We start from the raw sequence: 18,787 nt of genomic DNA, 5'->3' as shown, positions 1-18,787 counted from the left end.
TGAACCTAACCCTCAAGACTGTGCTGATTTGTCCGTCGGTTGCATTACCGTGTGGAATATTATATTATATTCACGCAGTAGTCGCACACCACCATGATGATAATATCATAAAATTATACTTTATTAGTGTTTCAAACACAAATATTGTCGATAACTGTGCGATATGGAAATAGGAGCAATATTACAATATATATATAATTCCAAAATATTATAATATAATATTTAGGTGCTCACATAAATTATTGTTCTTCGTCGTCCCGATGATCATTTTACAAAGACGTTTTGCCATCTCATACAGTTATCGTAAAATTAATCGTTTACCTAGGTTCGTTTGTAAGATTAAAAATACAATAATAACAATAATATAACGATACGGCATAAACTAATTAACTATATAGGTAGAGGTGTAATGCGTACAGGCTGCCTCGTCAAAACCAAAAATGTTTTTAGGAAGACAGGGTAATGTGTTTTTTTGGTTGCAAACTCAATAGTCATTACTTATTAGTTATTTTATATCATTTTAATCTCCCCTCCTCCCTCATGCGATTATAATAATCATTATATTACAATATACACGTCTATAAACGTTTTCCTTTGAAGAATATTTTCGCGATCTAATAATTGGTGGTGGCTACCTAGGGCTCAATTTTGCAGTGTTTTACCCTGCACCTATGAAGGGTTCCTGTTATTTACAGAGGAAACTGTCAAAATGAAACACTGGCGCCAGTCATATTATAAAATACAGTCACCGAACAATGTTCANTCACCGAACAATGTTCAGAATTCCTCGTGTGTCATCTGAATAATATTTTCTTGAACAATTTCAGTTTGACAATTCTGTTTAAATAATATAATTCAATTTAATATAATTCTTGTCTTTCAATTATGCATTATTATTACATTTTAATTTGCACATGTTGTCTTGTCGTAAGCACTGTTGCAGTAGGGGTCTTATACAATAATAATCCAACCGATAGTAATATGTTATATAATTTTTTTTTTCACTACCTTGCAGTAAAAATAATAATCAGTCAACGAAATAAATCGTGGTATGCATCATGTATGGTATCCCCGACATCCTGTATTTGTACGTCCTGTTTGCCAGTCAAGTGTCCTGGTGTCCCGGCAGTAATTAAAAAACATCCATATTATAATGCCCTGTGTTTAATTTGAACTTCCTGTACAAAGTCCTAAATACCCTGTTTTTGTATCCCTTACACTCTTTCAGAAACTAAAATAATATTAAACGAAAGCGTTTCCTGGGCGTGTAAAATTTATTTTTTTCTATGGCATCATGTTTTTTTAACGAAAATAATATTATTATTATATGACTATAAAACAATCATCGGAGTTTCTTTCTGAATCACAAATCATAATAATAATGTTACGAGCCAAGAAGAGTCATTTTATAAGTATTAAATAAAAAAATCTGCCTATGATAACGAGTGTACTTACATATACAAATCAGAACGTGGAAAAATAAATATATTATATTATCATCCTACATAACCCCGAAGAATTTCCATCATTAGTAGAAGACCTCTGCACCTCTCCACGTACAAAGCACTCACTTCTTGTTGTAAAAAAATTATTTCAGAGGCGGTGGGTAATAATAAATTAAAGTTAAAAAAAATAATACCATATGTAGCTCATACCTATGTCAAATATATTAGATTATTTCAAGTCATAATATACTGACCAAATTCACTTTGATCGATAAAAAAGAAAAATGTCATAGAATCATCACGGTCGTCTGCAGCAGCCGTCTATTTCACCCGACCGTTAATCTGCCACCGGACATTGAATCCGCGTACCTATATAAAATATTCTGCTTATGCCCTACGCAGAGTACACATAAAATAATATAATATTATTATAAAGTTCCATAGTCACGTTTCGCACTCATATTATATTATATTGTTTTTTGATGGCGGCTGTAGATTTATAAACGCGTCGAAACGCATTTGAGCGTTGCGATATTTTCTTCGTACACGCATCGTATAATAGTTTAATGTGTGTGCATTGTGCGCGAAACCTTCCCGAACACCACCACAACAATAACAATTTACACATTATTATCGCGTATATGTGTGTGTGCAATGTGCTGCACTTGAGACAATACGCGTATACACACGGCCACGGGGCGCTGAGTTTTTAAAACAATATATAATATTATGCATATAATTTCATTTCGTGCGGACGGCTTTTCGAGTGCCCGCCGGATTTCTGTTTTCTGTTTTTTATACTTCGAGCGTTATTTATTATCGTTTTGTTTCATACGTCTTTTTATTTTTTTCCCCCCGATTTAGCCCCAGTCATCGTCGTAATGACGACCACCTCTCCGCGTGTGTGAGAACCGCTCAGCGGATTGTGACGGAGCGGTTTTTTTTTTCGGCCAAGCGCGGCCGAGTGCAGAACCGTATCCCGGCACCACTGTAGCCCGTAGGTATACCTTATCTAGCTATACATATTATATACTCGGACGATGACGTGGTCCAGGGGAACAGTTGGCGAACGATCGGTGTAAGCTGTGTACAGTCTTCAAATTGTATTTAAACGTACGTATATCTGAAGCTCGCGTGTTGTAAAAGCGAAATTGCCTGCAAACGGCCCAATCGTTTCGTGCACAGGTCGTCTGCTACAACAGCACCAATTCCGCTTGGACACGCGGTGCACGCTGTGTGATCATTTTAATGTGTTTTGTACATATTATATGTGCGCTGTTATGATAATAGTATGGTGATGATATAAATTAAACGGCTAACACACTACAGTGTTATTATAATTACTTAGAAGAAAACAGTTGGGGAAATAGGGAAATATCCTACTGTAGGTGTGACATGGTGTAGGTACTTTTGTGTATTCAAAGTTTGCTATTGCATTTATTTTCGATTACAATTTAATCATCTAGCTAATTTCATAATCTGCACCGAAATGCACCACTGCAGAGTGTAAAATTAAAAGTCCTCCGCCTCTCACTGATCGGTGCAATTTTGCATACATATTTTTATGATTTACCTCTTACCTTAAAATACCTATTATGTGTTGGTTTACAGAATATTAAAGTCGTCGTCGGTACTGTATAGGTTATGCAGTCGCTCATGTGTACTATTATTCAATAACAATAATATTATTATGGCGTATATAATTATTTATTCAATACAATAATAATTATCGTCTTGTATCAACAGACGGCGGCTTGCATGCCGTTTTTACCGGAGAAGACGAATTATTTCACTACCGTTCTACCGTTCTCCCTTTATATTTTAATTATTAACCTCGTACACACACACACACACACACACACACACACACACACACACACATACACCGATGACTGCTAGCTGCTGCATTGTCCGGTCGCGTGAGAATTTGTCGTAGCGGTCTTCGTCGTCGCCGTCGTCGAACCCATCGCAGCCCACACGTAAATTATTTAAGTAGTAGGTATGCTATATATTATGATAAAGTGAGGTACATAAAATATAATATGGTCAGTATTTAATGGGCGTGAGTTAAAGATATACACACGAGCACGATACTATTATGTTATCGGAAGAGTACCTATACAATACAGGCACGGACATTATAATATTATATTATACCAACCTACCTTAATAAGTAATAACTACTACCTATATAATAATACTGTATTGTATACGCATCGCGCGTGATCGATTATCGAACCGATATAATATATTATTATAATATTATTTTGTCGTTACGGCATTTGTGGTAGTTATCGTGTCCGGTGGTAGTCTCTGTCGCTATATTATTAAAAGTATATACCCCGCGGAAACTCGTAATAATCTTATTGTTATTTCAATATTGTACTATTATCATGCAGGTACCTACCCATGTCGCCTGTAAGCACGTCGTATTATTCGTTGTGGTATTAAAGCGGCCGGTGCGTGTATAATAAAATGACTACGTTATAATAGACAACTGTAGCGTGCATTTCAATAATAAGTAAATATATAAATTCATAATAATATATAGTATTGGTAGACAACATGAATATGTTCGCAAGTCATATGGATAAAGTACTATGATATCAATAACCAAAATGTTTATAAAAAAATTTTATCTCGTTCATAAAGATATCCACAGTCGCTAAACTTATCAATCATAAATAACCTATAAATGTATGCCAAAAAAATAAAATATGAAATAATAATAAGTATACATTTTGATTTTGTTAATCAGATGATAGCAAGTTTGGACATAAATGTATATAGTTACTGTGTAAAACAAATGAAATTTGTTATAGATTTTTAAATATTGTTCAGTGATAAGTGATAACACATAAATTTTCACATAAAATAAGGAAATAAGCAATCTATTGCAATAAAAAAATATTATAATCATTTTTTTATTTACTTAGAAATGTATGTAGTATAAACATAATAAAATATTTCAAACATAAAATAAAAGGTATCGGACTAAATAATCGAACTAGATATATTAGAGTAAAGTAAATAATATACAAATATCGTATTAAATAGTACTTTTTTTAGATGATTAAATAAAATAAGGTGTATAGAATAACAAGGTAAGAATAAATATTCACCGTTCTTAATAAACGGTTATTAAATAGACTGCGTATGGCGAAATCAAATCAAAATTAATCTTTAATAAGATTTCCTTAAAAATGTATAAATATTCTGATAGATTATAGATCCAAATAAAAGTATTAAACTGTATATAAAAAAAACATTTTTGAAGGATACAATTTAAATTAACAATTTATTTTTGAACATATGGTAAGTTAGGATTTTTTCAATGTATTAAACAGTACTACAGTTTAGCTACTTTCTATTCATGTATTCATCAGTATCAATATTTCAATTGTCAATGTATTATATTACTATTTTTTATAAATATACACGTCATATTAATTTACCTGGTCATTTAAACTAACACCAAATCAATTTAAACGGATTTGTAGTTAATTTGAATTTCAGAACAATAATTTTATGAAATACAATTTGCATAATGTTGTTTTAAAGTGAATTAGAAAGATTTATGTTTATTACTTTTGAAATCACTTTTTTATTATTATGATAATTTAAACACGATAATCTTAGAGGCTATAAATAAATGTATAAATTAAAACTTGATTAGGTAATGGAAACCGGTAGGTATCTACCACAATAGCAATAATGAGATTTTTATTATAACCACATGGTAATAAAATGAATATAGTCAATGACGAATAATTATAATAAATGTACCATTTGTTTCTTAACTGAAGCTTAACGGTTAACTCAAGATCTACTCGCAATGGGTGTTTAATTTCAAGTTTTACTCGTAATACCCCGTTTAGTGCTTGGGCGAGGGGGTCGGGGGACTGAGATTTGACCATCCGGAATCCAGTAAAATGTACATTAAAATCTCTGAGCGGCTATAGTTTTAGTATGGTAGAAAGTTAATTTCAATTATAATGAGCGATTAACGCGCTAATGATTCGTTAAAATTAAACTCGGTTTACTTAAACGTCCAATATATCAGAGCACGCGAATGCGTCCGTATAATATCGATTCTTTCAACTATTGGTTAACGAGTCATTAAATGCAAAGTCTGTTTTTGGCTCGTTGAAATATGATCGGCTCGTTAGTATATTATATAAATCAGAATAGTAATCATGATGTTGGTGACATTTTATTGATAAATATCGGCATCTCGCTCATAATCATTAGTATTCTAGTTTCTTAGCAATAATAAGTATAACATAGTATGCATATATTATTACGAATAATACCTACTATATTTTACTTCAACGAGTCACGTGATGATATGACGTGACTTGTGCATTATAACTGAGAAATTAAAAAAAGCTAAAATTATTATAGGTATACCTCTTAATGATACTATCGTTTAGATGATGAATTAAAATCGACATCTAAGATTATTATTTTGGCGCAGACCTTATAATCGGGATAAAAGTATATAAAATATTCTAAATACTTTTGCGTGCATCTCTGCTTATTTAATATTTTTTTCTTAGTAAATTTGAACACGGTTTGTCCAGAACGATAATAAACATTTTAAATTATCATAAATGTATATTATACTGATATTACAATGTAAATTGGTGGTCTATAAGTATAAAATATTCAAATTATAAAACGTATAGAAATGTATTTGGTTACATTTTTTTGGAAAGATGAAAGCCTAAAAACTTGGAAATAGTTCTCATATTTCATCACGTTTGATAACCCTCACGTCTAAATGAACATTAAATGAAATAAAAAGTGTCTAAGTGAGTGGCGCCACTCTAACCATATAATTTTATATTTTAATAATAACACAATGCGTATTATGTTAAGCTATCGAATTTACCATTTTTATATAACTTGAGAGTATCTACTTATTATATAGATAACTTAATAAGTCTGTATATGAATTAGATGTAGACGGAGGTGCGAGATACGATTAAAATGTTTATCCAATTTTTTTTATAGATAACTTTGGTGCGCCTATTGTTTAGGGTGTATGACATGACGATAGTTAAATCGACTTAAACTGTGCCCTGTATAGTTCATAGGAAGTTAGGCATCGACACTAAAGCGACGTATATAGTGAAGTTCTGACGTCATTGATGTGCATTTGCACGATACTGTCTTGCAGTAAGTGGTCGGTTTTTGGACTTTGGTAAATCGGTTCGAGAGTGTATGTCAGGGGACGTCATGTCGAATTCATTTGACAAAAAGTGTAGAGAGTAATGCTCAAGTTTCGAGGCTATAAGTCTTGATATCCACGAAGCCACGTCAAAGCGATATAACAAAATATGTTTGGAATATTTTCAATAAATAATACCATAACATTACACCCTCGACAGCAGTGTACCTAAATTGCCTATCTGTATCACCGTGTTACAAACATTTTATTTTTGAAATGAATGCACGTCGTACCCGAGAGGTATCGACGAAGTATAAACAAATACCACGAATAAAGAATAATGTTTCATCGATAGCACCATTGAGTTGGTTGACATAAATAAATAAGCTTTTTCCAGACAAGACGATTTAAATATTTGATTTGTCATATTTTCAGAATTAATCAATATAAACTTCAATTATAATTGATCTCAATTATAAACTAATGGAACTATGATAGATATGATAAATAAATAAGTAAGTATTCCAAAAATATTTATAATAAGTGTTATGATGCTTTAAGATTTAGAACTTTATTAAAACGTTCTCTATTACTTCAATTCTCTATTCTCATATAACTGTTTTTTTTTTTTATTTAAACTTTGTTATTTATAATAAATTAGTTTCAATAGTTACATATGACTGTAAAAATAGATTTCTTCAAAGGTGAATTGTACTATTATTTTCACTACTTATTTATTATTTATTAATGATATGTAATATTTGTTTGGCACTTTGGCTGCAGATATAATATTATTGTTATTATAGTAACTTACTTGCGTTTTGGTTAGTACGCGTGTAACATATAATATTGAGCATAAATACATTAAATATTATTTTACTGATTTGTTTAACATAATAATTTCGAATTGTAAAAGTTATTAAAAAAAATTCAATTTTGTACAATGTTGGCATGTATGAAGAAAAATGTCAGGACTTTGTTTATATTTATTCTGGTATGAACACTTAAATAGTTAAATGCATTTCAAAGATGATAATACCAACATTAAAGTAGAATAATTTAATGTCTGAGTTTGTTAAACGTACAAAGGATAAAAGTTTTTCCTTTGTAAAAGTTCTCATTTTAATATTATTAATAATATCCTATTTGGTATGATATCTCATTTGTAGAACTATAAAAATTGCAACTCGTTTTTAATAAAAATGTAGATAAAAGTTTTTATCATATCTCATACAATCATTGTTATCGTTTGAATACTTTTCAGCCAACGGGTACACAATATTTCTTTATCTGGTTATTATCATTTACATTTAATAAATATTATTTTTGTTATTGCGCATTATTTCTACTTTATTATGATTAATGATGAACGGTGATATTGCACGTTAAAAAAAAATATTAAGCTCTTTAGACTCTATAATATGTAGCTTCTAAGCGGTTAAATTGCAAAGCAGCCGTACTTTTTTTTATAATGGCAATATTTTTTTTTGACGTATCTTTGATTATCATTTGGGCGAATATGCTTGGAAAACTTTGCTTATAGTTACTGCGTTTGGGTTAGCAAAAAAAAAAAAAAAACATTATAATTTTAATAAAAAAAAGTTATAACAATAATAGTAATAATATTACAAACAAATTATTAATGTCTTTATAGTTTACTTTGCTTTGAAGACACAATATCGTTCCAATTCGTATCCCGAGGAAATAATTTGATAAACGATCCCCTCGCGTTCATCTTGTATACGTTTTATTTTGACAATGCCTATATATATCTTCAGCGTTGGGAAATTAAAACAATAATAGCGCACGTATTATACTTAACTCGTGAGTCGTTAAGGGTCCCCGAGAGAGGAAAACTTTTCTGTCCGTGTGCGTAAGAATCACATAATATAATATATATATACTTACACATATAAACAACATCTTATATAAACGTATTGTAATATTATACTAAACGCTGCAGTTTCCTCGTGAAACCCGCAAACGTCTGCAGAGGAAATATCTTGAAAAACTATCGGTTTCCGAGCACTTCGTCTGAGAACGATTTCTGATGAGATAAGTTCTGGTTATGATAATATATAATATAGGTATATATTAAATCTAAGACCTACACTGCACCGTTCCGGCTGGTACATAAACCTATAGAGACTATCCGACACGATTTCCATAAGTTATCGACGTGTTATGACAATAATTCCGTCTCTCGTGAGCGTCTTAAGTATATTGTTAGCGAAAACGTTATCAAAATTTAATACAATATTTTTTTTTAAAAATATTATTGTTTCAGCATAAACTACAAGTTTATTAACTTATAACATTATTATTTTAACTGTTCAGATTTAGATTATTAATATATAAAGGGTGATATACTTACATCATAATAATATTAGCTAATAAGTTGTACATTTCAATTTTTTTTAAACAAAGTAATTATTATTTTTGTGTCAGAATAAGGTCCTATATATTTTTGCTGTATGCCGGTCGTCTAGAATTTGACATTATTCTCTGGCCTCTGTGAATATTGGATGATGAATTATTATGTGTAATATCGTGACGTTTGTGCTGCACGAAGGGTATTATAATATTCATATTTTCGACATTCTGCAAAGTCCCTCTCACGATTACACTCCAGTCTCTTGATCTAGACTCTCTCATGCTGACTGTAGGCGGATGTCAGGCAAGTATTTTCTAAGAGGTCTGTTATCTAATTCTTTGGACTCCCCTGCTTTCTTATCTCTTATAAACTTTCAAGTCCCACAATATAACTGTGTAACCTTATGCACCGTTTCTTCGTGCAAAACCGGCAAGTGTCAGATGAAATCTCTTGAAGATCGAACTTTAATAGGGTTTGCGCACATCATCCTAGAACGATTTCTGATGCAATAAGTTCGGTTGTGATATATCGTATATTATATAAAACCGTTATACTGCACCGTTCCGGCTGGTTAATTGAGTGACTATCCGACACGATTTTCATAAACTATCGACGCGATCCGGTGATTCCGTCTCACGCGTGCGTCTATAATACGAGTATATTTTTTAGCAAAAACGTTATCGAAATATAACAATATACTTTTACCGCCTGCAATAATATTACTCTGTCCATTGCAAACATTTGGCCGGGATTTCCGTGTAACGCGTCGATACGTCGCATCATTCATCTGTCTACAACAGCTGCAAACCAAAAATATAAGCATTCAATATATATTCAATTGCATGTGCAATGTGCATATTAGGCAGACCGTGTGGTACGAGAAATATATATAGGTAAGTACAAAAGTATATGCATATGCTTAGTTATGTGTACCTATACCACATTTTGATTTTTTTTATGGTTTTAATTAGTCTCATTATATTTTTACAGTCGTAAAACATAATATAAATATAATATTAGTGACTACTACAGAACAAATGGTGTACGCCTGAAACTACCCTAGTTCCTCCGATGGCCCTAATAATTCGTTATTATTATTATTTAATCGCATATTATACACATCATTGTATATCATCCACGGATTTACTACAATATTTTGTTGACATTTTATTGTATAATTTCTCAAGAACAGCGAGGTGCGTCCGTCCGCTAAATAATATGAGATAATATTTCACAAACAAGTCAGTCAATTAATTAATACAGAATTCATGACGATTCGTCTGATAATTTATAGACGTATATATAATTGGTAAAAATATAAACACAACAGCTTTTATAAAAGCTAAAAAATGTAACCTATATATTTTATATTTATAAAGTTTTTTAAAAACATATCAGTGAAAAGTCAATACTAAACATAAATACATATAACTGGCCGATTACCCAAAATACACAAACATATACTACTCATATTAATTACTCGTCAAATTTGTATTAAATGCTATACAGTGTAATATTGTCAACGTTGTACGGAGGTATATTATTGAACTTTTTTTTTTTTTAGACTGCAGAGAGCTATGCACGTAAATTAAATAAACATTTGCAATTCAGTCTTGTAGATAATAATAATTATTCCTCTACGAGCTGAAGTCTTGGAGTGTTTCATTAATCATTTTAATAATATACATACATTTATGTGTGGACACGTTTATACCACAGGTGCAGTGTCACATTTGTTTTTAATACCGATTATAATGCACATCGTTTTGTAATGCACATTTGTGTAATATTGTCTAAATGGCCAAATGTTATCATAGTATTGTATTTGTACCTATACATAATATCGATATCACATTTTAGTTATCGCCCTATATGGGTGTAGTAGTGATAATAATATCTGTCTCATAAAACTGTATATAATCAAACTCGCATTAACAGCTGCACCCGCGTCTGAGATCGTGGATCGTTATTCATCAAAAAAAAAAAAAAAAAATCGTCGTTATTCATTTCGGTGATTTCGTGTTTGCCCAAGGTTGGGTTGAAAAATGTTGGGCCAAGTATTATAAAATCGACTCGGACATGGTCAGTCACTATATGCACGAATTCGTTGCGCTGGCTGAACAACGTGGCCTTGGACGATAATGGATGTGTGCATGACATAAATAATGTGTATAACATATACGTATATACGCTTCGGAGACCGTAAACCGGTCAAATACGCTTCGCTGGATTATTTCGGAGAGACGAGCGGCTGCGGCCAGTTGATGTGATGTACGTACACCGCGGACGTTTGAAAAATGCAAATCATTTCCATCGTTGTACACATATAATAATACATGGACTGAAAGTTTAATTCGATGCGTCGCGGCGGATTAAAGCCGTCTATTTTATCCCGGTAACGGTGACTTATGAGTATACTTTTCCGACGTTCCTGGGTTACTTATACGCGGCGGTGTACACAAGCCGCCGCGATTCTCGAGAAAATCTTCTCCGCTATACATACTTGCCAGCGGCACAATAAATGAGCGGTTTAATTCACCGGCGGTTTTTTTGTGATTTTTTTCCAACAGTTACTGATCCCGAACGGCGAACTCACAACTCGTACACCATGACACATTATCCCTGCGTATGTGTGTTGTTATTTGACATTGATAGGTCACCCCGATCGGATCTCTCTGCACCCTCGTATATATGTTATTCCCTTATAAAAGGGATGGCAGAGAAGCTGTTAATGCGGCCAAAAGGATTCAAAACTGCTTAAAGGATTTCCCGATATATTAAACATACCTAGGAAACATGCGCAGCGAAAGGTCATCCTTCACTTTGACAAATGGTATTAGTTTATATTATCATCAACAAACAACAGCTATATATGTATGATATAAGACAAGACGTAATAAATGCCGATAAGGAAGGATCCGTGAAAAGATTATTGAAATTCATCTGAAAAGAGTAGGTAGGCAGGCACATCCTAGCTCCGTCCGTGTATATGAAATAGATCGAATTGAAGTATTTTTTTTTTTTTTATGAAGTAATATTATAAAGAAATAAGAAAAATCACTATGTTCAAAGATTGAAAAAGTATTTTTACAAAAAGGTTTATCAATAACCCTTTGAAACCAACAACCAGATGTAAAAAGTATTATTTGAATACTTTACGATTTTCTGAACATTTTTGAATTGACTTTGCATAATAATATGATCTATTTATATTTCAGAGGTATAATATTATATTATGGATTTTTACAAGTAATAAACATTTTTACGAGTTTATATTAAATCATTATATATCAATTATTTTATGATCTTCAACTACAATTTTGAGCTTACCGAACGTCTAAAACAAATTATTTAAGTGATCCGGATATCAGATGAGGTATCATAGGAGTCTATTAAATATTAAAATAACGAAAATATTTAAATCAATTCAAAAGGATGAAATTAAATCCAGGGTAAGGAATAACATTTATCTTTTTATATGATAATTGTACATATTAATTAATGTTAACTGTTATATACACTATATTACAATATCTTGATCAATGAATGTGGAAGTTGGTACTGAATATTATTTTAGTAATTTTATGCAACTTTAGTTAGTTATATTATTTTGTCAATGTCTTAGGTGGTTTTTATGATGAATAAACCTTTTGATCTCACTATGTATAAAGTGCTACTTGGAGAATTATAATTACATTTAATCTTTCGAAGAATATACTTGGAAAATGAATTAATTAACTTGTAAGTCTTAGCGAAGTAATCGAATGGTAAATAAAAACTTCAGGTCGTTTTAATGTCAAAAAGTCTTAGGCGCCTCTGAATGCAAATATTTAAATATATAACTCTATACAGGGCACGAGAAAACTTAATTTAGAACGTATTTAAATTTGTGAAAACAATTTTGGTTAAGCATCGTTTTCTTTTATAATACTATAATCTGGGTAGCAGCATTATGAAAATTGATAAGACTCAACTTTAAAGTATTAGTATCCGTCCATTATTATACATTTTAACTTTTAACAAATTCTGGTAGTTTTCGCTTGGTTACCCTTTATTATTATTTTTTTTTATTAGAGTTCATGATACTATAATGATTTAAACATAACCTATTTTAAATTATGCGGGATAACATCGTTATTTATATTTTTTCGCATATTCACTTATAGTGTTGTATAATATTAAGTACTTGTGATCTTCCATTACCTAATAAGTTGAGATATTTATTTTTGAGCACGTCAGTTAATCCAGTTTGTGTGATTTAATATGATTTACATAAAATACTGATTGATAGATTAAATCAGAAACGTGTAAATCATATTTAACATTAGAAAACGTTGCTCGTATTGATTATATTATACAGATGGTATCTAACAAAAATATATGTATATACATACTCACTATTTATACACAGTCTTTGACACACTAAATATATTTTATTCGAATTCAAATTCTCAATAAGAATTTGAATTTTTAGTCTAAAATCATTTAAAAACGATTCGGAATATATGTTCTTATTCCGGTGAAACGAATTGGAACTCATACAATTTTTAAATCTAGATTGAGTGCGAAATCTCCTTAAAACGATATTATTTTGTAACTGAACTTATAGCAGATTGCATGTATAGTTTTAAGGATAAAGGGTTGGTTTGAAAATTAAATCATGGAATAATGTAAATACAAGTTACGATAATTATTTTATGTCATTAGTATTTATAGTAAAAAATAGAAATTTTGTATAGGACAGATGCGAGGCTATACAAATGTAATATTCTCAAATATTCTCGGATTGAGTGTAATATGAAACCTACAGTGCACATGCTTTAGGGCCAATAATAATACTGCAATTGTTCTCACGTATGTTTTGTGTTGTGCGTTTACGATTTTCGTTCAGACCATAAAACCGATGCGGCCAATTATATTATAGTAGACAATACGTGTGGTGTTATCGTACGTTACATGTTTGAGTGAAAAAGATAATAATAATAATAATAATGATAATAATAAAAAAAAAACCGAATGATTTCTCAAAGGTTCAGTTGTCGTATTTCCGGAGGTCACATATAACGGAGTTATGAGTGGTAGGGTGGTGGAATATGAGTACAATACATCATATGAGATACAGAAACACGAAAAGAGTATAAAGCAAAATAAAAATGGCCGAACGGGCCAATTACACTGATTTCTCAGTGCGGATAAGAATCGTTTCCGGGGTGTACGTACATACATAATAATATATATATATATATATAATGGACTTAATTTAAAAAAAAGCTGTCTGCTATAGAAACAGATAAAAGTGCGCTCGAATAGGATTTTTTTTCTTCCGAGTTAATCTATCGTCTTGCAGTGTAGTTCATTATATGACTCGACTGCACTTAAATCTTATATTATATATATATATATAGATGTGCGTGCTTTGCCCTATAAAATTCTCAAACCTATCTATTCAGCCGTCTCTCCCTCTATCTATGGGAGCGTCATTTAACTAATTATATACAGAAAGCAATTTCATGATCTGCGCTATGGATCGTTTAAACGCATGACTTTCCGTCTTTTGAAATCTTATAATAATTATCACTTAAATAAACTTCCGCATTCGGTCCCGCATGTGTGCAGTAACCATCCATATAATGCCAGTGTGTGCACGTTCAAACATGCTATCGTATCGCTATCGCTTGTTTAGTCGTATGAATATCACCCGACGGTTTATCGATACGTCGATATCCGTTTTGTCAGCACGCACAAACGGATGCGCATAACTGCATTAAGCCGAAACACAAGTATTACTATATCGTATAGTCGCGGGCACTTCCTACTTCCGTTTTTGGTTCGATTTCATCGTTCGACCCGGCCCGGATGTATTCGTATATAATATATTATGTTATATAGGATCGAGTAGGTTCTATATTATTTATAAGCTGGCGTATTGAACGATTTCCTACTGAACTGCCGCACGCACAGCGGAATTTCATCCAAAATCAATTATTATAATTCAAAATAATTTTTCAAAATATTTGGAGTTGATTTCTAAAAATTATTTCTGTTTTTCAGATTTCCGAGGGACAAACGAACAATAATAATAACAATGTAAGAGACTCGATGACGTTCCGGACGAGTATACGATATGTGGGCAAACATTTTTTACGTGGTGATGAAAAAGATATATTACGTAGGTACAATATGTACGTACCTACGTATTATTATTATTATTATTATTATTATTATTATTGATCGACCGTGTCGAGATCTCTGTACTGCGATAAATACTCGTTCTCAGTACAGGGTGCTGATTTTTTTTATATTTATTGTGAACCGTGCGGTTACTATCCATGATCAGCCATTAAACAATATACGATTTTGCTATGTGTTTTTTTTTTTTGGTTCGCACAGGTACATAATTTTGAGGGTAAAAGTATTTGAATACGAACAAAATAGTCCTTAAGAGTTGAAAAAAATAAAAAGACAATGCAAAATCACAGCACAATGGCTGGATAAGACGTTGCCGCGTTCACGATGAAAAAAAAATCACCCTGTACTCGAAACGATCTTTTGTATCCGCACAATGTTTCACCCCGCTCAAATCGTCCGTAAAATGCGCTCCGAGAGGGTGTGGCGGGAACCCGAATCGTGCAGTTATCGTGGCCGACATCGTTTCACTGTGGACGACAAACGTGTAGTTTTGAACCGACTCCGTGCGACTATATATATATATATATATTATATTATATAGTATATACACGATTCCCTTTTCGGAGGATGACGATGTCGACGATCGCATGCAATCCATTATACTGTCCGCTGCCATGGAGGCGACCGCCTTCATCACGGACGCGAGCGATGTATTTTGCGACGAGGGGTAGTTGTGTATATACCTACATAGTGAAACTGAAGACCTGTGATCAACAAAGTCGAAGGCAAAAGAAAAAACGAGAAGGCCTATACCTATAGATATGCATTATTATGGCTGCAGGGTATAATAGAGATTTAAAAAAAATATTAAGTCGAGTAAATATAACAATGTGTGTTTTATATAGTATTTCACAAGATTAATTATTGTAACGTCAATTGAACATGTTTTAATATCGTAACATCAATAATATACTGAAAACCGACAATACTATACTAGTACCCGACTATGGGTGCTTGCAGGTTCGACTGTCATTCAAAAATATGTAAAACAAGAAATTCAATACAATCGATACACAGGCAGTATAAGACTTAAATAGGTACAACCCTACTGTATGAGATGTTTGACTAAATATTTTTACCCAGGTATTTTCGATATTTCTATTATTTATTCATCGGTGTATGGTTTACCTATTATAGTCTAGCATATTATTATGGCGTGCATATTAAGTCTAATATTTTTTATTATTTTTTAATGTAGACTTGAACAAACAGTGTTACATCCTACCTCGGTGGTTGAAAATATTACACAAAGAATAGTAAAACAAAATATTTAAAGAATACTAGAAAGCTATTTTAAAATATTAATAATACTTATAATATTAAAATAAAAAAAAAAATAGATAATTAAACGTATCGTGACAGAGTGGAAAGAATACAACGAAAATAAACTTAAAACTGATACAAGAACATATAATAATATACTACGACTATAATAATAAGTGGTAACTCAATTAAGACTAAATTATTTACATTTTTAAAAAATTAAAAATATAATTAATTTAGATTAATGGTTGTTGTGGTTAGGACTTGGGAGTGAAACGAGTAGGCTATAATTTAAGCCAGAAATTTAACAGAGTAAAATATCGGTAGATAATATTATGTGAAGATGAATATATGGTTATACTGCAGCTACAGTAGTCGTCTGAAACTATTACCATTTTTTTCTTTTAAGTTAAATATTTTAATTTTTTTTCCTTCAAATAAATAAAAATGCGCACCGAATAATAAAGGTGTTTTGATAAGTGGAGAGAGATAGGCACACAACGCCCCTCTTTCAATTCGACCATGTCTTGCATAGCATTATCGAGTTGTAGATCGTCAAGATAGAGGGTAACATACGTTTTTATCAGTTCAATGAGATCTCGTCGTGAAAACCATAATAATAATAAATTATACATACCTAACTATGAAATGGTGAATTTTGTAGCACTTCGTTCGCGAATTTGCCGTTTCGTTTCACCTCTTGTCGTGCGCTATTCCTCTTGGTTAGAGAATTCTCGAATCGAACGCTATGCTGGGTGAAAAAAAAATATTAGTAATAAATAATAATAGCTACGAATTTTGCTTACGCAACCTACTTGAAACTTTATGTGTTTCGAACACATTTTTAGCGCTTCTCACGCAATTTTCTACACGACGACGTATACCGACCGGAACAATATAATAATATATTATATTATACGTACTAACGCGCAGGACAATGTGAAATGAGGATAAAAAAATAGATCAATTCGGATCGATCTAAATACGATTCCAGGAGAAAAAAGAAAATTAGTTTTTTTTATGAAGTACTTACACGTACAATACAATGTACGTTCGTCTTTATTGAAAATTGTTGTGTAACAAAAAAAATACCACTGAGTCTTAAAAAAAACAACAAAAACTCTAATCCTGAGAAACCTAATATATGTAAGAGGAGTTTTTAACTACCTAGTTAAAACATGATATTATATACAACGAAATGCAACAAAAAAACACTCTGCTATATGTACAGGCCATATTAAAATATTATCTGAGAGTGACAGTATTGTCAATATTACATTGCTATTGTGGTGATAAAAATATATTGTCTTGTTCAATCAAGTACTTTAGTTGCCGAAAAAACTGTTTTTGTAATTCGTAAAAACTAACCAATTATAATAATTTATTACGCAATATTTGATAGGTATACTATCATAAATAAGTAACATGTAGTACCTCGGAATGATATTATTACAATGTACCAAAAACAAGAATTAAATACACCCCAATATTTAAAACTAATTTTTAATATTAAGAATTGTTTTGTGAAAGAAGCTCTTAAGATTTAATTTATTTACCTAATTATATAATATAAGAAACTAGCGGGTATTGCAAACGGTGTGGTGCGTGCGAGATATAATATATAATTGTTATTATTATTGTTCATCGCACAATAATTTTATGACACTACTTATTATTTTGTAATGTCATAATACTCGTAATATATTATTACCTATCAGACTGATAAAATCCAAAACCCGACTCTTGAGCGGAATATAGGATCAATTAATCGATTGAAAGTCGGTCACACAAGATATACTCTCGGATTTCTCGTGGGGCAAAAGACGAACTTCCGATACTATGCGAAGCATGTGGTATTAACCTCACGCAGTAAAGCGCACTTATTAATCGACAAGCTTAACGGAATTATCCCAACCTGAAAGAAAGTCTAGACGCTTGAACTTTGAACGCAACCTTGAACAAAACAAGAATACATTTTGAACTTATTAAAAAATTAACCAATCAAATCAATAAAATAGTATATAATCTAATAAGGATAATATAATTACAAAATCTTGTAAATATTTTAATGTTAAGTTTAACTAGAAAATACTGCTGCCGAGTTGTTGTAAAGATCATCAAAAAAAAAAAAAAAAAAAAACCGAAACTCGTACCAGTTTTATAATTATTTCGTCTTCCGATCGAAACGTCACACGACGGTGCACAATATATTATCGTCTGTCGAACGCCGACCGAGTGAGGCTTTTACGTACGCGCATAATATTATATAGGTATACCTAAAAGTAATAAAACATTATCAGCGACCATCGCAATATGATCTCAGCTCACCGCGAGTCCTAACTG

The 18,787-nt window shown here is 31.6% G+C and overlaps 1 long non-coding RNA gene across 1 annotated transcript; it reads right to left on the bottom strand.

The window, feature by feature from the left end:
* Positions 1–8,998: 8,998 nt before the first annotated feature.
* Positions 8,999–17,258, bottom strand: LOC111032449. Its single transcript, XR_002604310.1, has 3 exons — positions 17,082–17,258; positions 9,698–9,792; positions 8,999–9,637 (listed from the first exon to the last, which is right to left on the bottom strand). It is a non-coding gene; the product is annotated as an uncharacterized LOC111032449 (long non-coding RNA).
* Positions 17,259–18,787: the final 1,529 nt, after the last annotated feature.

This window comes from Myzus persicae, unplaced genomic scaffold (assembly GCF_001856785.1).
Source record: "Myzus persicae strain clone G006 unplaced genomic scaffold, MPER_G0061.0, whole genome shotgun sequence".
In the NCBI taxonomy this organism is placed as follows: domain Eukaryota; kingdom Metazoa; phylum Arthropoda; class Insecta; order Hemiptera; family Aphididae; genus Myzus; species Myzus persicae.
Note: the sequence above shows the minus strand (reverse complement) of the source record. Positions and strands in the feature narration are given on the sequence as shown.